The following is a 19,500-nucleotide window of genomic DNA, read 5'->3' on the forward strand; positions in this document are numbered from 1 at the left end:
TCGCACACACACAGACAGACTAGGTTCAATTTAATAGTAGCCAATTAACCCACTAGCATGTTTTGGATTGAGGGAGGAAACCGGAACACCGGAATGTTGCCTAGTTCTAGAGTAAATCACATGTGTGAAATCAAGGCTTTCTGGTGACTACACTTTAATGCTGTCCCCCAACCCGAAAAAATTATCATCATTGTCAAAATACTTACATTCATCAGCAGCCTTCTCCTTCCTCCCCTCCTCCAAATCAATGGCCTCCTCTTCTTCCTCGATTTCCTCTGCGGGCTTCGCCCTCCTCCTACTTCTTCGTCGCTGTAGGTGTGTAACGAAACTCACTATTTATTCCTCCATATGATCTCTCTGTGCCTCTCTCGGAACTTCTCTGCAGCCAGACTCGAATCGCATTGATTGGATACTATCTGTCACTTCTTCCAGCCTCTCTCTGTGGTATTGTGGTTGGCTCTCAATGCGATCACATGATCGGGTCTCTGGGGCAGGAGTTTCGAACTGCTTCCTATTTAAACCTGCACTGACACTTGCTTGGTGTCATGTCTACTTGTCTACATGTCTGCATGTCTACTCTTGGCCTGATTCCAGTGTACCAGTTTCTGGCGTGTCTGACTTCTCACTGCCTGATCTCAGTGTACCAGTTCCTGGCATGCCTGATTACTCTTTGCCTGATTCCAGTGTACCAGTTCCTGGCATGTCTGACTACTCTGATCTCTGTGTACCAGTAACCAGTGTGTCTGACTACTCTGATACCTTCTCTGCATCCTTCCGGTTCTGCTGTTCTCTAGTTACTTTCGCAAGTATTCAGATCCAGTGTTACATTCTGGGGCAATCCTGAGGGCCGTGATCTGCGGATTCCTGGCAGCTAAGCCTATCCCACCTTGTGGCTGTTATTGGTCAATACCGGGGAATATGTTAGACTCCCGTTTATACACAGGCTATCGCAGGAGAACGCACCCGCATGCCCTATAGAACAGCTGGAGAGGCAATCATTCATCCCTGCTATATTGTGATTTAGTATCTCAGCAGAGATCTGTGCTTCTACATTGCTGTAATATCTTTGTATGTTTTTGAGACATTTCTTAGTCTAACATTCTGCCCTCCATTATGTTCTACTGGTGAGTAGCATGACTCCTTTCGCAATTAGCACAATACCTCTCTCCTGTTCATTGTCCTAACCCACACAAGACCCTCTGCCACATCATCAAGCACCATTTTCCCATGGTTATAATCGCCATGTTTGCAATACTGCCCTACTACCCTCTCCAACCCAAATGTATTCTTCTGGCCCTAACTAATTTTTACAACAACATAATTTATCACTACCAGACTCTTATTTTCAAACCACATTTGCCTACCCCTCAGCCACATCTTTCACCCAGGCCCATTCTGCATACTCTCCAGCCACTTCTAAACATCCTCCAGCCACTTCTGCCCCTACATTGTCTGTCACACCGCCATTCTATGCTGCGATAATGACCTCTGCTTCACGAAAACGCAAGATGTGTTGGAAAAAAACATTCATTTATTATGTTCAGTTTGCTTCACGTGTGTTTTGCGTGTATTTCTTAATACACTTATTTCCGAAATTCAAAAGTCAAGTCTCTATATTCATGGACATATGTCTCGGATCTGGGCATGCGCAGAGTGATTTTGCGTACAATACACTCAAAATGTTCAGATAAATGCCTTGATGAATCAGTCCCAATGACATAAAAGTACAGAAAATGTGGCATGGCAACTTTTTATGACTGAATAGAAAAAAATTGCATTCAAGACTCATGCAGACAGATTTATGTCTTTTTTAAGCACGCATTCTTCAAAACCTAGGAAGCTTTTTATTCAACAGAAAATAACACAAAAGAAAACATGGCTCTACTATGGATCTATTTGATTTTCAATGGCTTAAGTTTGTGATAATCTTTAGTACTCTGGAGACTTCCTGCTCTCACTTGCTGAGTGATCTGCAATGAACACTCTGACTATGACACATTTCACACTGCAATGTAAATCACCAGCTCTCCTACTGCTATGGAAGAAAAGTATACCCAGACGTGAAAATAATATCTTCAATTGACGTCAGAGAATTTTTTTCTGACTTTTAAAACAGTTTCTCTTGTAAACTACTGTCAAAGTGAGAAAATATAAACCTTTACATTTTGCATCTAACAATTGAAATATTTTAGAGGAACATTATCTGCTATGTTAAAAATCTAACTATGCTTTCAGGGATCATTTCTAAAGTCTTTATGGAAATGTGCTCTAAAGTGTAAAGACTCACCCTCCACAATGGAGAACTTGAGTGTTCTTTGCTGAATGCAAGGTGAGCTTATAGTGCTGCTCTATTGTAATTGCTGTTTACTTTTGTTGACCCCTTTTATGGAAGAGAAGGAGGAAGGGAACACAAGCTGAGTGGTAAGAAAAAAAGAGAAATAAAAATACTTCTCTAATGGACAAATCCACATCTTATTTTTATGGTGAGATGTCCTCCCCTCTCCTGATAAAATTGTGTATCACTGCACCATGCCATCACTTCTGTCAGCTTATATAATAATATGTATTTTGTGTCCACATGGCTCAGCGGAATGAAGTCAAAGGGGAGGAACTCACCACTCAGGTATGGACGGTTTGCATATAACAGTAACCTCGGTTTTCACTATTTACATAGCATTGTAGGCCAATGGCAACGTAGGTTCCATATAAATACATCCCATATTCCATGACTAATTCCTGTAGGTTTTAACTGTGAGGTGCCAATACCAAACCATTGATCGTATGTTTTAATAAACCAAACCATTAACCAAATTACTACTGAGTGAGCAAATAAGAATCTGTATTAAAAAAGGCACTTGCTCTCCAACTGTCACCTCCCCAAATGGCAGTTGATTAATAGTCAAATACATTTTAAATACCATAAAAACCCATCCACTGGGAACTGACCAATCATTATAAATTCTTACACTAACCCTTTTATTGACTAAACTAAACACATCTGTCATGTTATAAATACCCTCCAATAAAAGTGTGTCTATGCTCTCTTTTCTTTTGGGTCTTCTGTACAGATTTTCATATATTATTATTATTATTATTATTTTCATTGATTTGTAAGGCACCACAGGGATCTGCAGTGCAACACAGTGGGTTACACAGAGCATACATAAATTAGGAACATATAAGATAGACAAAATAAATGTAGCTGTGAACACATAGTGTAGAGAGAGCCAGGCTGGTGTTAGAGCTTAAAATCTAGTTGGAAAAAGGCAGAACTGAGTAGCAAGTGTGGGTCAGACTGGGGAGTAGGACAGTAGTGAGGGTCTAACAGGCTGAGTAGTATAGGTGTGGGTAGGGTAGGCTCAAATATAGGATGGGTTTTCATAGAGTGTTTAAAGATTTGAAGGCTGGATGAGAGTTTCATCAGGCATGGTAGGGAATTCCATAGGTTGGTAGTGGCATGGGAGAAATAGAGAGACGTGGTTATTAGAGAGGAGGTAATGTGCAGGTCAGCGCTAAATCTAAGAGCGCATGGTTCCATTCACTGGCTTTGTTTGCAAGATTATTAAATCTAATGTAATCTTAGTACTTTATTGTGTATGTGCCTATTTTTTATTTAAAATTATAAGGAATGTGCAAACTTAAAGTTTGTTCATAGGTATTGCACTGTTTAGACATTAATCCAGGCAATGCTTGAGGTGGTCTGTAAAGGAGAAAAATGTGCATTTCATAATCAAGGACTACTGCAGAAATTCTTGTCAGATGCATATGGGTGCATACTTGTGAGTGACAGGTTTTGTGGTTCCCAGTGTTCATACAGTGAAATTTTGATAATAATTGATCATGGTCATCCAGAGCAGAGTAAATTGCAAAATTAAACTGCTAAATCATATTTATATTTTATTTCAATAGGTGATACCTCATGCTGAATAGTTGAATGTGGTTTAGTATCCTTATGTTTTATTGCTAACATTTTTATCCTTCCACCACTCGCTAACTTAAGTTTAGTAAGTGAGTCTCTGTGACTACCTTAATTTGTTTACCAGTGGTTGCTCTATTATAGATGTCTGACAAAGAAAAACTGATGTATTGCAAATTAAGAACATGCACAGTAATAAAACAATACTAGGTAATACAGACAGACAGAGAGGTAAGAGGGCCCTGCTTGCAAGCATACAATCTATAGGTCAATGAGAGTTTGATACATGAGGTTAAGTGCTACATATTGCATATTGATCCAGCCAGAATGCAAAGTTAAAAGTGCTTAGTGGGCTGTATGGTCCAGTCACAAAGAAATGTTGGTCCGGGGTCAGAGAGTCAGAGTGTGTAAAAGGTTGTAATAGGGTAAACTAGTGAGGTTAAGAGGGTGGTTGAGGAATATTACAAGCTTGTCAGGGGGAGAGGTGGACATTTTAAACTGCATACTGCTGCATTTTGGAAGCACAGACTATTACAATAAATTTGGAAAGTTACCTGTAAAAGTAAAAAGACAGAGTAGTTGTGGCTTTGGGCTATTTGAACCTTGAGTGATTTTAAATGTTTTGTTAACAAGTTAAACTGTAGTAAGCCTTTTTTCTCTGCATAACAGCACATCATTTTATCTTGCAGTAAATATAGTTCATAGAAATCTGCTTAATTGCAGATTTAAGTTTTTGCCATCAGTACTGCAAGTGTCAATATTATTGCTGCAAATCACATATATTACAATCAACAAGAATCCAAAATAGAAGAAAAGAATGGTTGCATCAATCCAACAATTTTCAAGCATTTTTACTTGTCCTAATAAAATAAGAATTGCTAGATAAAATGAACAGTTTAACAAGTTAAAGCAGCAAGCCCACATAGATTGATTACTTTATTTATTAGATACATTTTTGGCCCTCTGTTCTTCTCCCTCTACACATCCTACATCCAGTAAGACATGTATGCTGATGACACCCAAATCGATCTTTCTGCCCTTGACCTGTCCTCTTATGTCTCATGTGTCCTGCTGTCTCTTGGCCATCTCATACTGGATGTCCCAAGGCTTTCTTAAACTTATTGGACCTAAGTCATTAAGGCGAGCATGGCAAAAAAAGTAGTACATTTTCTCTGGGATATACCATGTTACAATGGAAGGGGTGCAAATTAGTTTATAGTTTTGCACATAAGGTAAATTCTGGCTGGTTTTTTTCATGTAGCACACATGTAGCACACAAATACTTACAGATTTATTTATTATTATTTATCTATTTAGATTTATTTTTACACTGAAATGTAAAGTTGATCTAGGACATGCCATATCACACATTTAAAATTTACCTCGCCCTCCAACACAACATGGTTTTGCCCAGGTGCAAAGTTACTCCTTTTTTATGCTTTGCTCTCCTTAATGGCTCAATATTTCCAAGACTGAAATTATCCCACAATCAGGGTCCCTCACATCACCTCCCGCTCTCACTTTCTGTTGATAAAACGACCCTCTTTTCTGTCCCTTAAGTCCTCAACCTTCAGAATATATCAAAAATCCTTTCCTCCCTCACCGTGGAAGTTACCAAAACCCGTATTCACTGTCTAGTAATCTCTCGTCTTGATTACTGTAGCCACCTTCTCTTTGGCCTACTCGACTACCACCTTACTCCTCTTCAGTCCATCCTCAATGCTGTTGCCTACCTTATTTTTCTCTCCTGACACTCAAGCTCTACCGTCCCTCTCTGCCATTTGCTAGATTGGCTCCTTGTAGCCTACAGAATAAATATTAAACTCCTTACCCTCAAATTCAAAGCTCTCAATTAATACTCCCCCTCCCTAGTTGTCCATTCTCATCTCTATCCACATTCTTTGTTATCCCCTCTGCTCTGCCAACGACCGCCGCCTCACTGCCAGACTGATTATATCTTTCCTCTCCACCACCCAGGACTTTGCCCGGACTGCTCCCGAGCTGTGGAATGATCTCCCATGCTCTATCAGATTAGCTTCTACTCTCCAAGGCTTCAAGCCTATCAGCCTTCCTCCTAAGTCCGTTGCCTCTGCTATCACCTTTACTCACCCACTTGGTGCTCCCCTATTTATTTCTTCCTTTCCCCTTTAGCATGTAAGCTGTCATGAGTAGGGCCCTCTTTTCTTGCGTTCTCCGTCTACTATTTCATCGCCCTTTTTACCTCTATGCCTGCTTCCCTAGCCCTGTTTTTCTGAGTGCAGGCCTACTTTACATTGGTAATTACCATTACTCTGACTCATAATAACTTAATCTGCATTACCAAGTTATCTATGTATTATTTGTTTAGTCAGAATGTCTGGCCTTTGTATTATTTTGCTCTTCATGTACTATTTATGTGTTATATAATGTGTTATGAATCATTGCTTTCTATATATATGGTATATACCATGTACATGTGGTGGTCGAGACGGATGGGATTTCCTTCCCTTACCTTGTCCTCCAGACACGAGTCAGGTTCTTTTCTGTTCAGATATCCGGTGGTCAGGAGATAAATACTTCAATGAAAGGGACAAGGATTGTTCAAACAACTTGGGTTTATTAAGAATGCAGTAAGGATAATTTTGGTAAGCCACCGCGCCACTGACCCCTTCAGCTTAATTGTAATGACAAAATAATCGTTTGATCAGCATAGAGCACAATAGCATTTAACATATAATATACACCTGGTCAGTATAAGGCACAATAGCGATAACATGTTCAATATCAATAAATCAATTTTTAGGTAAATCACTTAACATTAACATTCATCTAAAACATTTGGTGCACCAATATTATCCCCGGTAACGTTACCATATTTTACACTCAGTCCTGGGTTAAACTGTGCACAGGAATTTTGTAGTGTTTAAATATCCTGCAGAAGTTTCCAGAAGGGTTAATAATCCCGATTAAGTCTCTGTACTTTCTCTCTAAAAGGTAGATGTTAAACTGTAGGCAGTGTTAAAGATTATAACAAAACACAGGAGTGTTACTCAATTCAGTCACAAGATGGCGCTGTTCTCTCATCACTCTTCCCTCTGACGCTGGGGTGTGTGCAGTACACTGCAGGCTAGGATTTTACATTGAAAAGGTTCTGCAGTTCGTGGAGACTGTGTTGGACGCCCCACTGTGTGTCCCCAGCCGTTCTCCAGCCGTGTGTGCTGGCAATGTCACCAATTCCAGCAGCAGATCAGTCTCTCATGTCAGCTTCCCCTTTCTTGTTGCTATATCACACACTCCTCCTTCCTGCACATCCTCCTGGGTATGTACTTTCAATTCAACTGTCAACTGTCATTCCCACTGTGTCTTTCTCAGCCTCTAGTAACCCCTTGTAGCCCTGCATTTTAAAAGCGTTTATGCACTTCCTCTGTGCTGTTTAATAGGGCTTTGGGGCACCACATACGGTGCTGCGGACCTTTTGTGTTGCCTTATAAATAAAAGATAATAATAATAATAATAATAATAATAATAATGATACATTCATCTGATGGACATTTAATCTCCTTTTCAAAAACTTTTTGGAAGTTCTAAAATATGACTGCAAGTTAAATAAACTCATAGTTCTCAACATGTCATGTGAAGGCTGAAGAGGAAGAGGAGGAGGCGGGGATAATTATACATTAGAAGCAGAGCTCATGTGGGTAGTTCCTGTATTCACTACATCATGTGTCATGTGATTGTTGTTGCCATGATTGTTGTTGCCATGGTAGTCTATGACACTGTACAGAATTATAAATCATTAATAGCATACTGGAGAAACAAATCAAGGAAAATTGTAACAACATTCTACAATATCTACATTGTTCTTACAGCCTGCTATTTTACACTACTTAAAATGAAATTAATGTTTTTTATTAGTTGGCTACATATTTGTGTTTGGCGTATGGAGCCAACTGTAAGCAGTATTTTTTCACATACATGACACAAGTTAATCATTGGTTGAGATTTTGAAAGAGTGTGACTATGTGCACATATTTTGCTTTTCAGCATTTCCAGGGCAGGACTGAATGTGCTGCCCCCTAGGTCACTGTTGCTGTGCTCAGTCTGCTCATGCACCACTGCCAAGCTCTATGACTTTATCTCCAATAACACATCCCAATTGTATTTAATAAATTGTGTATTTTACCTAAAATTAAAATCACACCTGCTTTCCCTAACCCACAAGAAGAACAGCCATGTCAAATATGAAAGCACATTTATTAAAAAATCTTAAGTTACAAACCACCAGCTGGAATTGAAGGGTTAAATTGACACTAGCAATTCTGCTGTCTTAGGTATGTACCTGTCTGTCCATACCTGGATATTTCCGTAGGACGAGTTTGAAAAAGTACAACATATAATTTTCACAAATATATCAATATAACAATAACAATGCACATTACACATCTGTGTATCTAAATAATATTTTTCAAGCAACATTAGGTTTAAGGGTTTATACTATAAAAAATATTATCTATTTGTTGTTATGGTCAAACAAAGCATATAAATGCTCATAAATGACAACATGCACATGGGGATTCAGCAAATGATGATATTGCTATACTAACCAATTAAATTGTCCAAGTGAGACGGGAAAATGTAATGTAGACTTGACTACCAATACTGATTCATTTTTTTCAAAATAGAATTCCTATCCTATATTCGCTTAAATGTGATCCAATTTATCAAGCCAGATCACACATAAGGAAAATGGCAGGACAGATGTGTTAATTAGATGTATATAGTTGACAAAAATCTCATCATGCAGTTTAGTAGATAATGGAAACAAATGGTGCTATTTGAAGTTCATTAATTGTAACAGCTTCAGTCTGTTCTCTACAAGCATTATGTAGAGTTCAATTTGAGCAATGGGCAATTTCTCGGGAATTAACAAATTGTTTCAAACCAATCAGATTGCTCAAATTTAGATGAGCATTCTGCTTAGCTGGAAATAATCCATTATTGTTGATGGTTCACAAAGTTCTCAAGAATACAAATGGGACATTGTTTTCTTTTTTCCTCTTCTTATAAAATTGTCCTTTGTGGAAAGGCTACATCAGAAAAGTAAGAATAGAACTTGTGTTTTGTTTGCAGCTGTAAGAAAATATCCATTAGAGCCCACTGGACTCAACGTTAAAATTTGTGATGGGGCTAGAAAATGAAAGTGAAAGATTGAAAGTGCTCTGTGTCAGTTGCTGGCAAAAAATTATTTATGTATCTATACAAAAAAAATTGATCTGCTACTCTGCAGAATTCATGAAGGTATAACATTTCTACCGGCATGTGTAATAAAACAACTGCATAAATAATAAATGCTTTATTCTAGAAATGCATTTTTTATGATGTTAGATTTAAGACTGCATCAGAATTGAGATCAAAGGGGCAAGGTATATGGGTTTCTGCAATTTCATCAAATGTGATTGTAAGAACATCACTTTAAATCACCATGTACTTTTATATAGCAATGTTTTTGTATTTCTATATTTACTTTCCTGCCTAGTATTGTGTTAGCATGTTAAATATGTCCTATCCCTTACTATAGAATAAAAATGCATATTTTGATGTGCCCAATGGCTTCTCTTCCTATAGATGGATCACTATGATCTATGACTTACAGTTTAATCTGCAATGTGAAGGAGATTTCATACCTCTCAACATTTGAGAAATGGAAAGACAAACGGCTGCGGGGAAGCCTCTGCGCGCTGAACGGGGCTTGTCTCACATACCCAGTGGGTATGTTTTTTACGGGAAGTGGGTGTGTCTCGTCCAAGTCACCCCAAAACACCCACATTTAACCCAAACTCCAGATCACCTCACGCCACCCCCTCTCACACTAAATCACTTCTATTCACCCTCAAACCACCACAACACACCCACACAGACAGCCTAAATGCTCCAAGCAATCACAAATAACTTGCTTCAAAGTACACTACATATTCTCTATCAAAGACCCCAAAACAACATCAGTCAGGGCTGAAGGACAGTCCACCAAAATTTATTACTGTCCCACTTGAAACAGGATGGATGGAAAGTTTGAGATTCACTGGATCTCACCGCTCCTTCCTCCATAGCGTTCCTTTATGACAAGTGGGTAATGGACTCAGGTAGGTCTAATTGTGCTCCATGTATAGCATTAGGAATAGGATCATTAGGATCCACTGGCATGGATGTGGATTTTTTCTAAGGTTTGGGGTAAATATCTCCAAAAACAGACAAAAAAGAGGGAATGAAAAAATAGAAAATTTAGTTAATCAGACATCACTACAGTACAAGAACGATAAGTCCCTTAATATACACCACAAAGCGAAAAACACATCTTTTTTGCAAAAATATCCGTTTTCACTGGCAAAAGGACTTTTTGTATTTTGATAAAAAGGCCCCTTAGTACTTTAATACGTTAGTGAAGTCATAAACACTGTATTAGGCATATTGTAACACATGAGAAAATAAAAGTGAAAACCAGATAAGAAGAACACAGAGGAAATACGTTACTGTAGTAATGGAAAATAGTTCAGAGATCTATGGGTTTGTGTTGAAGCCCAAAGATTCATATATCTCTATGTAAATCTTGGAGATGTGCTGCTGTTTTCTGTTTCGCATCTGTTGAACTCTGTAAGTCCCATATCTACAGATGGTGCACTAACTGAACCATTTAGCCAGATTTTGAATCAGTAATTAAAACAAGGGCATCTTTGTACATTAGAGGAAATATGATTCATTATACATGTTTATTCAGCTTATGAGAACAGATCCACTGATCGAGAAGGTCATGTCAAAATCTAAAGTATTTGCATTGAAAGTAAAAAAATACATTTTCTCATAACGCATATTGTTGATGTAATTTACAGTAAACTTAGTATTAGCAAATGTACTTACACAATTTAGTTAGATGTAGGTATTAATATAGTTGATAATTAACGGTGTATAAAACAGGAATATGTCATGCATCTACTAATTTAATGTCAGAAATGCCATAATTAATTAATGCATTTCAAAAGCATAATTATAATTTCTTTTAAGCAGTACTCCCATGTAGAAAATATCGACTTTATCCTCCATTGGTCTTCCTGCTCACACCGCCATACACAGCCATAGATAGAATATTACCCAGTCACAGTCATAATATAAATAATACTAACAGCTATCTGGGAATTTAGCTTTAGTTAGATTTTATTGCTATTTAGAGAAGCTATGACATACCAACTTAATGTACCTGTTGAATCAATAATTTACAGATTACATAAAATAAATACAATCTGATACCAGTACTTTAATTAAAGAGTTATTTGTACACAGGGGATATTATGTCTCTTTACAATAAAAGTTCTTATATAATGTCATAAGATCATATTGGGGTTACTGTCTTCTGAGGACCAGCCACTTCAGACAGACCAGCCAAGGATATCACACCGGTCAATCATTTTGGTTTGATTAGCCACAGCTAATTTTTATTCACATGTTCAAAACAAACAAAACATAAATAAAAATACCTCAACACTAAACTAAACACACAGAAACACCCTCTCTACTGAGAAAGGACCTTGTGTCCCACACACACACACAAAACATATAACTTACTGGACACCATGTGCAGTGACTCTCAGGAGGCATGCAACCTCCTCCCCATGTCTGAGAGAAAGAGGCATCTAGCTAGCAGCTTTTTGTCAGCACCTTGCAGGTGCAACTCCTGATTAACAGCACTTGCTAACTGTTAGATAACCCAACATGGGCCTTATAAATGGAGTCCATCCTTCTCTCTTCATTTATATCCCATGGACCCTTATACCAGCTCTTCCTATAGCCAAACACACCCTTTGGGAAGTTTTTTCCACACACAATCTCTCTCTCTCGCTTTAAAAGCATATATGACAGACAGCCAGGAACATATACCTATGTCATTCACCACTTGCCCAGTGCTTCTGTCAGAATAGGTTATATTGTGTCACGCCTGAGGATCTGTCTGTAACCAGACTGGGTTGTGTCTCTGGAGCCGAGCTGGTGACTACTTAAACCAAGCTTGGTGGCCTGATTATGTTCCTTTGCATGTAAAGGAAAGGACTGGTAAAGATGGTGATTAGACTAGCAGAGGAGACCAGGCAGCAACCGGATTATTGGAAAAGACTAAAACCGGAATGCTGGACTGGACAGGAACCGGACTGCTGGACAGGAACCGGACTGCTGGACTGCACTGGAACCGGACTGCTGGGCTGGACTGCAGACTGCACTGTCTGAGCAGGAATAAGAGAAAAGATTGCAGACTGCTGGGGACCAGGTTGGCGTCTGGAGAATCAATGTTGCACTGGCAATAGGTAAGGGGTCCAGGAAGTCCTTTTACACCAGTTGTTGTTACCTGACTAAAGACTGTGGTCAGCTGGGCTGAAGCAGCACACTGACTGGCTGAGATGGATCAGGTGACTAGAAAGCTCATTTATTTGTCATAGTGCTGATATTTCATAGGCAAGAGCAATGGGTATTACAGGTACTACAATATCCTGTTTAGATCAGAAATGCCATTTCAAATATGTTATGTGATTTACAATATTGAACAATAACTTGCATTACCTCTTCTTTGCAGAGCAGTGCAAAACTATAATGCAGTTGCCCCTCACGGGATATTACATAATTAAAAATGATCCAAATTTTCAAGAAATTCACAAACTCATTACACTAATGGTACAAAATGGCCTACACTAAAATATTGTATTTAAAAGACAGCTTCAGTCAAATCCAAAACTAATTTTGTAATAAGTTAAACAAGAAAACCTCACTCATCTGTGTTTTCCCAATATGAAGATTCCTGTGAATGTTTTTTTATTTATTTAAATCCTAGAGGGAGATTGATTACCTTGTTAACAATTTGGAAAAAGACTCTCTGGGAAGGAGTAAGGATATCCTGTTTGGAAGTACTAAAGACATAATGACTCCTGCAAAAATTAAGGATTGGGGGGGGCACAGCTAAGTGATATTTTCTTGAGTAACTCAGCTCATCTAATTTTCAATTGGATTCCAGTGATCACGTCTTAGCTGGGGTCCACCGAATTATTACCTGAACAGGACTCCGTCAGAGGTGGCTAGAATAGTGTTAAATGGTATTAAGAAATATGGAAATGAGTAAGCATTGTTTTTCATTTTATTGAGTAGCCTAACTAATTGGCATCACTGAAACAGTCGAATTTCAATCTACAAACACTGCTGAATTTGTTCACATATCTCTAACAGACTAGGTGGCGCTCGTTTACCACCTGTTGAGGCCCTTTTACACAGGATTGAAAAGGTCTTTGACCACAGCAGATCAGTAAGGACTCAATAAGGAACTGTGTGTGCTTGCAAGAGACAGAAAAGCAGAGAGAACCACTTGGACATAGACAGGAGGTTTGTCCCAAGAAACTGGAATGTGCCAGAAAGAGGTTTAGCAAAGAGTTTAGTAGAGGGCCCAGTGTGAGGGCATTGTGTGTCCTGCAAGAAGCAGGAGGTCTGAGAAGTTGGCTCTGAGAGGAGCTTAGGAGACAGCTTGGTGAAGAGCTTACGAGACAGCCAGGGCCTGACTGGCCATCTGGCAGTTCTGGCAAATGCCGATGGCTAGATGGGCAGCTGTGGATTTGTCATCACTGTCTTCCAGGACCTGACTGCCATGTCAGGTCTCAGAAAGGCAGTGTAAAGGGGCCGGCCCTAACCAATTAGTGGCCAGCCCCAACATTGACTTACTGCCCTGGTAGCTGGCTCCTCCCCAGGTACCAGCCACCTTACTAACAGTGCTGTACACAGATCAGCCCAGGACTGCTCCTTCCCCGCCACACCCCCAGATCCTCAGAGCCTCCTCTGTCCCCTGCCCCCGACAGGCGCTCCCATCTTCCATTACACAGAAGCTGATGGCTGCAGCTCCCTCCTTGCTCAGCCCCCAGAACAGCACCATAATCAGGTATGTATACATTTTCTTATCTGCAATGTATTTTTGATTACTAGTACTGCACTACAGGCATCATTTGAACATGTTGACACTACTGTGGCATAATTTGAATGTGAGGGAACTATTTTGACATCATTTGAATCTGAGGGCACTATTTTGGCATCATTTAAACATGTTGGCACTGCTGTGGCATAAATTGAACCTGAGGGAACTACTGTGTGGCATCATTTAAACATGTTGGCACTATTTGGGCATACTCTGAACTTGAGGGCACTATTGTGATACAATTTGAACCTGTGGGCACTGCTGTGTGACATAATTTGAACATGTTGGCACTATTTTGGCATAATTTGAACCTGGGGGCACTATTGTTGTATAATTTTAACCTGGGGCACTATTTTGACATCATTTTAATCTGGGGGCACTATTTTGGCATCATTTGAACTTGTTGGCACTACTGTGGCATAAATTGATCCTGAGGGAACTACTGTGAGGCAAAATTTAAACATGTTTGCACTAATTGGGCATAATCTGAACCAGAGGGCACTATTGTGATATAATTTGTACCTGTGGGCACTGCTGTGTGGCATAATTTGAACCTGTGGGCACTATTGTGACATAATTTGAACCTGGGGGAACTATTGTGGCATAGTTTGAACACGTGGGAACTGCTGTGTGGCATAATTTGAACATGGGGCATTATTGTGGCATAATTTGAACACGTGGGCACTGCTGTATGGCATAATTTGTACCTGGGGGCACTATTGTGTGACATAATATGAACTAGGAGCACTATGGTGGGGCATAATATGAACTTCTGCCAAAGGGCGGTTGCCTAGTTATTTTTTATGCACAAGTCTTTGTCATTGTCGACTAATTAAGGGGCCCCAGGTAGTTGCTGTACCGAGGCCCAAAATTCCTCTTGGAGGCCCTGCCTGGGAATCAAGGGAGCAAATGTCTCCAGGTAAATAATCTAAATGTTTTCTGTTTCTAATCAAACTCACATCCAATTAGCACTCATCAACCCCCTCCATCTCCGTTAATTTAGATACTGTGTTATTTAAAATTAATAGAAAAGGCGCATATCCAATTTCAGTAGTAAAAAGATTATTTTGGACTGACATTTTGCTGTAGATGGAAATACTTTTAATGTAGCTGTGTAGGTTTAGGTGATCATTCAACTGTTATGTTTTTTTTCTGATATATTTGTTAGCATTTTATTTCGTGTGTAATGATTCATGAAAATTCTGCCATTCCAGCTTAATGGAGAGAAAGGATTACTTGTTAATTGTATGTGTGCAACTACTCTATTGTTGCTATTTTGTGGGAGATTTGAAAAAAGCAGAACATTGTACACCTGTATAATTGGTGGTATTGCTGTAGTATGGGGATGGCGCGGTCGTGGTCATGCTGGATGCTGTAATGTGGTGGTGATGCTGATTGCTGTAATGTGGGGGGTATTGATGCAGTATAATAGTGGTTTTTTTTGCATTTTCCTGGTGCTCCATGTGCTTTGTAGAACAAGGGAAATGAACAGGCGGGCAGAAGACCATACATAAGTTTGTGCCAGTGCTTCATGTTGCACTGCACCAGCGACGTCACATCAGTGTACAACAATGTCGTGCATGGAGCCCACAGCAGGTGGGCCTGTGCGCAGTTAATGTCAGGGATGATTTTTAGTCCCAGTCCGGCCCTGAAGACAGTCGTGTGAGGCGCTCTCTTTTGACTTTCAGGATATAGGTGTGAGAAGCCTCTGGCAAAGGGAAACTGCAGGCACAGACTGTCACACGGCGGTCCCATAGCTAGGTGCTGGCGTTGTGACTTTGCCCTTTAGGAACTATGTTGGTGCTTGCTTTCGCTTCAGAGTCTCTACCTGTCCATAGGTGTTTCTCGTTATGTTGATTGGGACCTCCTTCTGAAGCCTATTGGTCCTAGAGGACTATTTCAAGCTCCCGTAATCATGGACTCATTGCCTGATCTTCGTGTTACTCACACTGCCGTGGGTTCTGGCTGCATATCTGATCTTTTGCCTATCTTCTGGATACTATCGGTTGCCAAAGTTACTTGTCATCTTTGCTCTCCAACAGCTCCGCTGTATGCCAGTTCATGGTTCATCTACAAGCTGAAGTTATATGTTGTCATTCATCTGCACACAGAACTATTCGTGAGTTGTCTGCTACACCTGCGCTCATGTTGATTGGCTCAAGTACTATTCTACTCGGCTGTCTATGTTGCGGTATGCTATGTTGAACTACAATCAAGTTCTCTTGTCATCTGTGGTTCTGGCACGGCTATTATTATTCTGCTGATTATTATTGCTGGACTGTTAATATGAATATACTGCTAAGCCGGGAGCCTCTACTTCAATTCAAGTTGTGTGCATTACCAGCTGTCGTCTAATCGTGATGAACCCTCGCTTACCTGTTAACCGGATCTTCTGTGACCTGTAGTTCTACGCTTAGTTTGGATTTCGTTATCATGCTGTACTTCTAGGCAACACTTTCCTGCATGTTACCAGTTATACCCAAGTTTCTGGATAGCATATAACGTTCTTTGTTCCGCTATATAAACTATTATGATACCTATAACCACCTGCTAAGTGAATCATAATATACGTTTGGATCAGCCAAGTCTACATACTATTCTCATCTAGCTGTGTCAGTGGTTCACCTTCATCTGCTGTGTGTTTCGTGTGGGATCCAAGTGTTCTAATTACCATCTAGTGTTGAACTGTTATATTGTCTATTCCGCATGCTGTTGCCATTGGTTACCAACTGAAGTACATCTGTGATTACGATTGTATTTTATTACTAATGCTGTTGTATCTTCTATCAATATATCAAGTTGCAACACTACTACCATCGTTTGTGTTATTGTTCCCTGTGATGCTCTCAAGTTAAGAACTTCAATTCCACTGTGTCCTGTCTCCACCACCCTCTACTATTACCATCTAAGTAGAGGCTGGGGATCCATAATTATTCATAGCCGTGACACAGACAAGTTGAAGAAAGAGAGCTGGTCTGTTCACTAAGAGTGGTTTTTGCAAGACAGGAACTCTGAAAAGTTCTGGGGGTAAATGTATCAAGCTGCGATTTTGAAAATCCTGCGATTTTCTCAGGAGAGTTGAAACTCGCCGATGTATGAACTTGCTATTTCATGTAAAATTGCCAGAGATGTGTTTCTGTCAAAATCGCTATTTCAAAAATTGCTAGAGATCGAAGTCCTGACTGTTTGCCACTCTAGCTATACAAATCTCAAATGTATGAAACTGCAATTAAGCAAACTCTCCCAAGTTTGCTTTAATAATCGCTAGATACAGCATCCTGCATCCTAGCTGCGTGTTTAGTAAACCCATCACTGTTTCACTGCCTGCCTATAGAGCCGCAGGTCCCGGTGACTGTCAGAAGTGAAAAAATAGTTAAATGTTAAAAAAAAATTGTGTGGGGTTCTCTCGTCTGAGCATTATTAACCCTAGTGCTGTCAGTATACTGCTGCTTGTGTGAAAATCAGCCCGACGGTAATGAACAGAATACAGCCGCGTGCTGTATTTATACTTTGTGGGGAATACCCGTGACAGTGTGGGAAATCCCCATAGAGTGTAAATAGACCTCACATTCTATTATTCTATTTATTAGTGTTGGACTGCTTGTACACTGTACAAGCAGATGTCACATCGTTTGTGTATTGGGTTTATTTTTTTATCAAGCATGTTCCAGGTTTGGATTTACAAATATGGGGGTCCTTGTGGCCTGAATAACAGAAGACTGCAAGCAGCTAGGAGGTCATGAGGACCAGAAGAACCGAAGATATTTGCATGGACATTTGGATCTGGAAATCTTTTGGATATTTACAAGCAGGGACATTTGGATCTACAATTATTTAAAGACATGGCTTTCAAGCGCATTTGCATTAAAAGCTGCTGACAAAAGAAAAAGTCAGATTGGTGAGTATATTGGGACTTATTATTTTTAATAAATTATTGTGGTAATAAAGAGGTTGTATTCTGTTTTTATAGTTTTTTTTATTTTTATTAAATTTGTGTGGTTTTAATGAGTGTGTGGTGGTTTTTTTTTTTAACATTTTTTCTTTTGGACCTATAGGTCTCAGGCAGCCATGGGTATGCTGGTGCTTGTAGTTATACAAGCATCAACATACCCAGACTGTTTATGGCTCCAGGGCATGGCTGGGACTTGTAGTTCCACAGAAGAAAATGGCGTCTGTTTGTTTTGTTTACTCTATAATCGCCGTTATTACACCCACAGCCCAGGGGTGTAGGAAGAGTCCTAGTGCTTTCAGCACTGGGCTGGTTATTGCTAGAGGGGGCCCACACTTTTTTTTTTGCGGACCCCACTCCCTAAGGAACAGCCTTGGGTTGGTATGTCATTTTGGCAGAGGGACCACTGCCGCGTGTCCCCCTGCTATACTGCCAACCACCCCGGCTGGTTTGCCTAGTGTGTTTGCCTGAAAATCTGGGGGACCCCATGCAAAATTTTCCCCAATTTTCACGGAACCAGCAGTAGGCTGGCAGTATTGGGGTCAATAGTGGTCGGACGGGGGGACCGTAAGCATTTTTTTTTTCAACATTTAACTTTTTGTAACTTTTGACAGCTGCCGGGACCTGCGGCTTTATAGACAGGGCAGGGTGACAGTGATATGTTTACTAATCTCGCAGCTAGGATGCAGGGTGTAGTCTCTGGCATTTTTAACCTAAACACGGGAGAGTTGGCCAAAAACGTGCGTGTTTGAAATCTCAGCAAATCGCGAGAGATGAACAGCGATTTTTTAGGGCAGAGTAAAAAGCGCAGCTTAATACATTTCGCGACTTGGGAACTAAACTCGCGGGTTATCACCTGCGATTTGTCACGATTTTTAATTGATGAAAAAAATCCGAACTTGATACATTTACCAACCGGAATAGAGACAAAGAGAGAGATAGAAAACCCAGTGTCTAAATAAGGGGAAGGTAAAGTACAGAAGGTCAAGCTGCTCACTGGTAAAAGAGGGACAAGAAGCGAGGTAGTACCCTGACACTAGGCACAATAAGCTTGCTAACTTATTCCCATCACACTAATTGCATTGATCTTTATTTCTTCTTCTGCATCTGCTTATAAATATGATGTATCTTTCTTAGTCTATCATATTAAAATATTTCAAGATATTACACCCAATTTTTCAAGAGTGACAATTATCCTGAGTGGATTCAGTGTAAACATGCTAATGCACCAGAAATCAATGTTTGAAACAACAAAATTAAGAGTTTAGTTTGATGTAACTTTACCCTGGCTGTCTGCCACTGCAAGTTAATCACGTTAGCCTCAAAGGATGGCTGAGCTAATGGTCTATTTTCCAATGTAAATAACAGTGAGTGATGACATTAATGCATTTCAATTCTGTGTTGCATTTGACTTCTTAGGCTTATCACTATGATTTGCTCAGGCAACGGCTTATGAAGAGTACCCTAGCAGTGGAATATTTTTTCTTGTTCAGTGAACATGGTCCTCTCTTGCTTAAGACAGTGTTTGTTGTCTCAGGAGCCACTATTTCCATATGACTCATGCAGGCTGGCCTAAGGGAATTTTAACTTTTCTCATTCCACTATAGTTTATTTTAGCTCAATGAAAAATTGACTAAAGTAAGATTTTTACAGCATATTATATTTTTC

At 39.7% G+C, this 19,500-nt stretch overlaps 1 pseudogene; it reads left to right on the forward strand.

Moving 5' to 3' along the window:
- The first annotated feature begins 2,219 nt into the window (after positions 1 to 2,219).
- Positions 2,220 to 2,423, forward strand: LOC142146880 (small nucleolar RNA U3; annotated as a pseudogene).
- Positions 2,424 to 19,500: the final 17,077 nt, after the last annotated feature.

Source organism: Mixophyes fleayi, chromosome 3 (assembly GCF_038048845.1).
Source record: "Mixophyes fleayi isolate aMixFle1 chromosome 3, aMixFle1.hap1, whole genome shotgun sequence".
Lineage (NCBI taxonomy): Eukaryota > Metazoa > Chordata > Amphibia > Anura > Limnodynastidae > Mixophyes > Mixophyes fleayi.